Consider the following 6,674-nt stretch of genomic DNA (forward strand, 5'->3'; position numbering starts at 1 on the left):
TGGATGAGCCATGAATACACTGTAGCTCATATGACTACAGAAACAACAACATACATTGTTATAACGTGATCTCAGCCATAGACTTTAACGAACAACCAACACTTGATACTTGATACTGACCAACATACATTGTTATATCGTGATCTCAGCCATAGATTTTAATGAACAACCAACTCTTGATACTTGATACTGACCAAGGTAACAAAATGGAAGTGGACATAGGAGCTTTCAACCAGCCCCAAGCCCAAAATCAAAGGGGTTTGGGTGCAATGTGTGATTCTCTGAAAATGGCAAAAGAGGCCATTGAACAAGAGAACAAGACGCTGAGACAAGAAATTCAGGAGGTCCAGGATAAGGCGCAAGGCAGGGTACAGCTCAAGGAGAAGACCCAAAATACAAAAGCTTTGCATGAAGTCTATGAGGCCCTGAAAGCAGCGACAAAAGTGATTAGCCAACAACACGACATTCTGGGACAAAAAATCCTTAACTTGCACTTGAAAGAGCCCAGCTCGCAGAGTGAAAAGATTTTGCAGGATATGCATAAAGGATTGGAAGCAGCAACGGAGACCATGAGCAAGCACAGCAACACACTGCAACAACAACTCAAGAAGCTCTACAAAAAGTACGACGACGAAAAGGTTTGGCACGGCATGTATAGGGAGGAGATGAAGAAAATGGACCTGATAAGCAGAAAAAACGCCAATATGCAACAAGAGATTGATAGGATCACTGCACAGCTGGCCGACTGTAAAAACATGAAAGTTAAATCCAAAGTCCTCAAGTCAACAAAAAAGGCAGCCTTGAAAATAAATAAAGAGCTTTTTGAAAAATCCAAAGTCCTCCACTCAAAACACATAGAAGAGAAGTTCTATGATGAGAAGTACAATGAACTGCTGTGTGACACTGAAACCTTAAGAATGCAAAATGCAGAGCTCTGTGCAGAGATGAAGGAGCTCAGAGTGAATATCCAAGGCGACAATACCCGCAAGGAAGCTCATGAATCAGTGCACGATGTAGAAAAGGCTCAAATCACTGAAAATAACGATCTGACAAAAGAAATCGCAAAGATGACGGAACAGATCAGAGAGCAAAAAGCTTTGCAAAACAGGAATAATGGCCAAAGGGATCAAAATGAGGCACTACGGCAACAAATTGAGGCGCTTCACAAGCTCCGAAGTGAAGCCGCTTTCCAGGAAATGTGTAGCGCAAAAATGGATGCAACCGAGGCCACGAGTCTGCAAAATGACTCCATGCAAGACGAGGTCCAACAGAAGACCCAAAATACAAAAGCTTTGCATGAAGTCTATGAGGCCCTGAAAGCAGCGACAGAAGTGATTAGCCAACAACACGACATTCTGGGACAAAAAATCCTGAAGCACTGGAAAGAGCCGCAGAGCGAAAAGGTTTTGCAGGAAATGCAGAAAGGATTGAAAGCATCAAAAGAGGTCATGAGCAAGCAAAGCAACGCACTGCAACAACAACTCAAGGAGCTCGAAAAAAAGTATGATGATCAAAAGGTTTGGCACGACGTGTGTATGGAGGAGATGAAGGAAAAGGACTTGATAAGCAGACAAAACGCCAATATAAAACAAGAGATTGACAGGATCACCACACAGCTGGCCAACTGCAAAATCAAGAAAGATAAATCCAAAATCCTCAAGTCAGAAAAAAAGGCAGTCTTGGAAATAAATAAAGAGCTTTTAAAAAAATCCAAAGTCCTCCACTCAAAACTCACAGAAGAGAAACGCTTTGATGAGAAGTACAGTGAACTGCTGTGTGAAATTGAAACCTTAAGAAAGCAAAATGCAGAGCTCTGTAAAGAGATGAAGCTCAGAGTGAATATCCAAGGCGACAATACTCGCAAGGCTTATGAATCAGTGCACAACGTGAAAAAGGCTCAAATCACTGACAATAACGATCGGACAAAAGAAACTGAAGAGATGACGGAACAGATCAGAGAGCAACAAGCTTATCAAAACAGGAATAATGGCCAAGGGGATCAAAATGAGACACTACAGCAACAAATTGAGGCGCTTCACAAGCTCCGAAGTGAAGAAGCTTTCGAGCAAATGTGTAGCGCAATAATGGATGCAACCGAGGCCATGAGGCTGCAAAATGACTCCATGCAAGACGAGGTCCAACAGAAGACCCAAAATACAAAAGATTTGCATGAAGTCTACGAGGCCCTGAAAGCAGCGACAGAAGTGATTAGCCAAAAACACGACATTCTGGGACAAAAAATCCTGAAGCACTGGAAAGAGGCGCAGAGCAAAAAGGTGTTGAGGGAAATGCACAAAGGATTGAAAGCATCAAAAGAGGTCATGAGCAAGCAAAGCAACGCACTGCAACAACAACTCAAGGAGCTCGACAAAAAGCACGGTGATCAAAAGGATTGGAACAGCATGTATAGGGAGGAGATAAAGAAAATGGAACTGATAAGCAGACAAATCGCCAATATACAACAAGAGATTGACAGGATCACTGCTCAGCTGGCCGACTGTGAAATCATGAAAGATAAATCCAAAATCCTCAAGTCAGAAACAAAGGCAGTCTTGGAAATACATGAAGAGCTTCTAAAAAAATTCAAAGTCCTCCACTCAAAACTCACAGAAGAGAAACGCTTTGATGAGAAGTACGATGAACTGCTGTATGACACTGAAACCTTAAGACAGCGAAATGTAGAGCTCTGGAAAGAGATGAAGAAGCTCAGAGTGAATATCCAAGGCGACAATACTTGGAAGAAAATGTATAAATCAGTGCACGATGTAAAAAAGGCTCAAATCACTGAAAATAACAATCTGACAAAAGAAATCGAAAAGATGACGGAACAGGTCAGAGAGCAACAAGCTTTGCAAAACAGGAATAATGGCCAAAGGCATCAAAATGAGGCACTACGGCAACAAATTGAGGCGATTCGCAAGCTCCGAAGTGAAGCCGCTTCCCAGGAAATGTGTAGCGCAATGGTGGATGCAACCGAGGCCACGAGGCTGCAAAATGACTCCATGCAAGACGAGATCCAACAGAAGACCCAAAATACAAAAGCTTTGCATGAAGTCTATGAGGCCCTGAAAGCAGCGACAGAAGTGATTAGCCAACAACACGACATTCTGGGACAAAAAATCCTGAAGCACTGGAAAGAGCCGCAGAGCGAAAAGGTTTTGCAGGAAATGCAGAAAGGATTGGAAGCATCAAAAGAGGTCATGAGCAAGCAAAGCAACGCACTGCAACAACAACTCAAGGAGCTCGACAAAAAGTACGATGATCATAAGGTTTGGCACGACGTGTGTATGGAGGAGATGAAGGAAATGGACCTGATAAGCAGACAAAACGCCAATATACAACAAGAGATTGACAGGATCACTGCTCAGCTGGCCGACTGTGAAATCATGAAAGATAAATCCAAAGTCCTCAAGTCAGAAATAAAGGCAGTCTTGGAAATACATGAAGAGCTTCTAAAAAAATTCAAAGTCCTCCACTCAAAACTCACAGAAAAGAAACGGTTTGATGAGAAGTACAGTGAACTGCTGTATGACACTGAAACCTTAAAAATGCACAATGTAGAGCTCTGTGAAGAGATGAAGGAGCTCAGAGTGAATATTCAAGGCGACAATACTCGCAAGGAAGCTTATGAATCAATGCACAACGTGAAAAAGGCTCTAATCACTGAAAATAACAATCTGACAAAAGAAATCGAAAAGATGACAGAAAAGGTCAGAGAGCAACAAGCTTTGCAAAACAGGAATCATGTCCAAAGGCATCAAAATGAAGCCGTGGGCTGCCGAAATCGGCTCAGAAAGTTCTGGAGGCAATGTTGCACTAAAGTACGGAATGGGACTCGGACATGAGGCGCCCCGTCCCGGTGCTGAGCCTTTCTGAGTTTGTGTGTTGTCTGCCTGGTGGTGAGGTTTTCTCCGGGTGCTCCGGTTTCCCTATCCTCTTCATAACCATACAGCAGTTGGGCACTCTCAGTAGTCCCCAAAGGCTAATTGGTTTTGGAAAAAAAAACTCTCATATATATATACATATATATGCATATACACACACACACACAGGCAGGTCCTGAAAAGTCAGCTGAATGGTAAGAACAAGGTCCGAGCCATCGACATGTACACAATACCAGTCATCAGATACCCCGCTGGTATCATAGATGTGGCGATCCCAGCTGACGCCAACATCAGGAAGAAGGAACACGAGAAAATTGAGAAGCACCAAGAGTTGAAAGAGCAGCTGGAACAGATGTGGAAGGTCAAGGCTAGCGTGGTTCCTGTGGAAGTCGGGGCACTGGGGGCAGTAACCCCCAAACTGGGAGAGTGGCTGCAACAGATCCCAGGAACAACATCAGAATATTAAAGGTGTGATCACCAGAGACGTGAAAGTAATGCCAGCCGCCAATCAAAACCAAAAGAAGAAGAAGAAGACGGAAGAGTATGGAGAAGTTTTTAAAACTGAAAAATGACGAACATCGTGCCGACCCCCCACAAAAGAGTAAATTTGTGCGTCGGTACAATCCTGGCTATATAAAATACGGCTTCGTAAACGGAGGTACTGAGGCAGCGCCCAGAGCCCAGGGTGTGGATTGTGGGCTAACGCTGTCAAATGAGGCACTAAAGCCCTCAAAACTACAGCGGCATCTGCAGACCAAACACCCGACGAAAGTGGGCTGCAGATGCAGAAAAGGTCGGTCGTGTCACTGACTGGCAGCTCCAGATGTGCACTGACAGCCAGCTACCTCGTAGCCAGACGTGTGGCACAGAGCAAGAAGGCGTTCACCACAGCGGAGGAGTTGATTTTGCCTGCCGCTGTTGATATGTGCCGTGAGATGATTGGAGAGGCCGCTGCAAAGAAGCTGATGACAAACGACACTGAGTCACAGCATCGCTGACATGGCCTCAGACATACAGCATCAACTTCTTGAAAGAATGAAAATGTTTTCACTGCTGAACCAACTGAACATCTCAGTTCAAGGAAGAAACAGCAACATAATGTATGAATGTATTTATTTTGTCACCTTTTTGTTAAGTTATTGTTTTATTGTTTTATTATTATTCATTTTATTATAAGTAAAATGTCAATATTGGTCCTTTTTTAATTAAAAAGCCTGACTTGATCATTTAAAAAAATGTCTTGTCCCGGCTTGATTTGTGCCAGTGGCTTGATGTGTGTGCAGGTTTACATACACATGTCTAATAAAAGTCTTTGTGATGATCCCATTGTATCATATCATTTTATTTGGCAAGGTTGTTAAACTGTGAGTGGATTTGGTTTATTATTGAATACAAATCAAACCGTGAGTGAGGTCAATTAAACCTATACAGTGTAAATATTTTATGGGCCCTTGGCCACTTTGTGCTATAAAAATTGGGCCTCAAGGTCAAAAAGGTTAAGAACCCCTGATATAGACGACAGCACCCTGTTAAAAAAAATAGAACACCACAACAAGAACATATATTGGTTTGCTGTTGCGCTGTGGTATATTATAGCCACATGCAGAAGCCACTGAAATGTTTTAAAAGCAGGTTTCAAGTCATAACTATATCAGACAACTGTACTCATAGTAAAGCCTACCAAACAGCTTCGTCAATAATTAGCTTTGAGAGATGTAAATTATCTCTGTGTTCATGCAATTCCTGCAAAAATAACCACTAATGTGCTATGGAGGCTACAAAAAGATAAAACTAATAATAATGCAATGCTGCAAGACAAAAGGGAGATACTGTTAGAAAAAGTCAATCCAACAAAAAATCACCTGAGGCAGGAGCCTTCATCAACCACTGCGACGGCCACAAACTCTGGGATGCTTCTGACTCCGTAGGACGAAGTGAGCATGTATTTCACAGAGTGCTTCACTGGAGGACAAACACATTTCTGAGTCGGGCTGCTTTGTTTTCACACTTTACACGACACTGCACCACACTGTGGCATCGTCCTGCCATCACACAAAACACCTTTTATTTATGTTGAGCTTGGCCTCTTTCTTTCTGCTGTGCAGCTTCCTCATGTGGAATAGGTTGAAAAAATCAATGGAATTACTGATTTTAATGTGATGAAGGCAGTCTGTGATTAATGGGTGGTCCTGGTCTCCAGTTTGAGAGGTACAGGGTACAATTTATGCACCCATAACTTCATTAATAAGCCTCTGACATGGCACCAGGCTCTACAGGTCATTTATTTAGCTTCTCTTAGGACCCTGTCCGTCCTCAGAAAGCCTGAAAGCATATTCTTCATTTACACAAAAACTATTTCCTCTGCTTAATTAAGATATTTTCTCATGTCAAGTAATTTTTTCCATTTTTGCTGCTTACATTGGCTTTAATATGTACATAGAAGAATACCTAGATATGACTCTGAGTATTATTTACAGAAGTGAAGTATTGTTAATAATAAAGGCAACTGACTAATAATGGAGACACGTTTACTCGTCGGCCCTGGAGGAAGTATTTAGATCCTTCACTTAAGTCCTAATACCACACTGAAAATACCTCACTGAAGTCTTGCATTCAGTATTATCAGCACAATGTACTCAAAGTAAAAGTGAAAACACTTGTTGTGTAAAAAATGTTCCATGTCAGTGTTTTACTGTTATTTCTGGTGGTTTCAGATTAATATTGCTGCTGCTTTAATGTGTATTTTGTATTTTACTGCTGTAGATGTGGAATCTTGAGCAAATTAAGTTG

This window comes from Chelmon rostratus, chromosome 16 (genome assembly GCF_017976325.1).
Source record: "Chelmon rostratus isolate fCheRos1 chromosome 16, fCheRos1.pri, whole genome shotgun sequence".
Taxonomy (NCBI): Eukaryota; Metazoa; Chordata; class Actinopteri; order Chaetodontiformes; family Chaetodontidae; genus Chelmon; species Chelmon rostratus.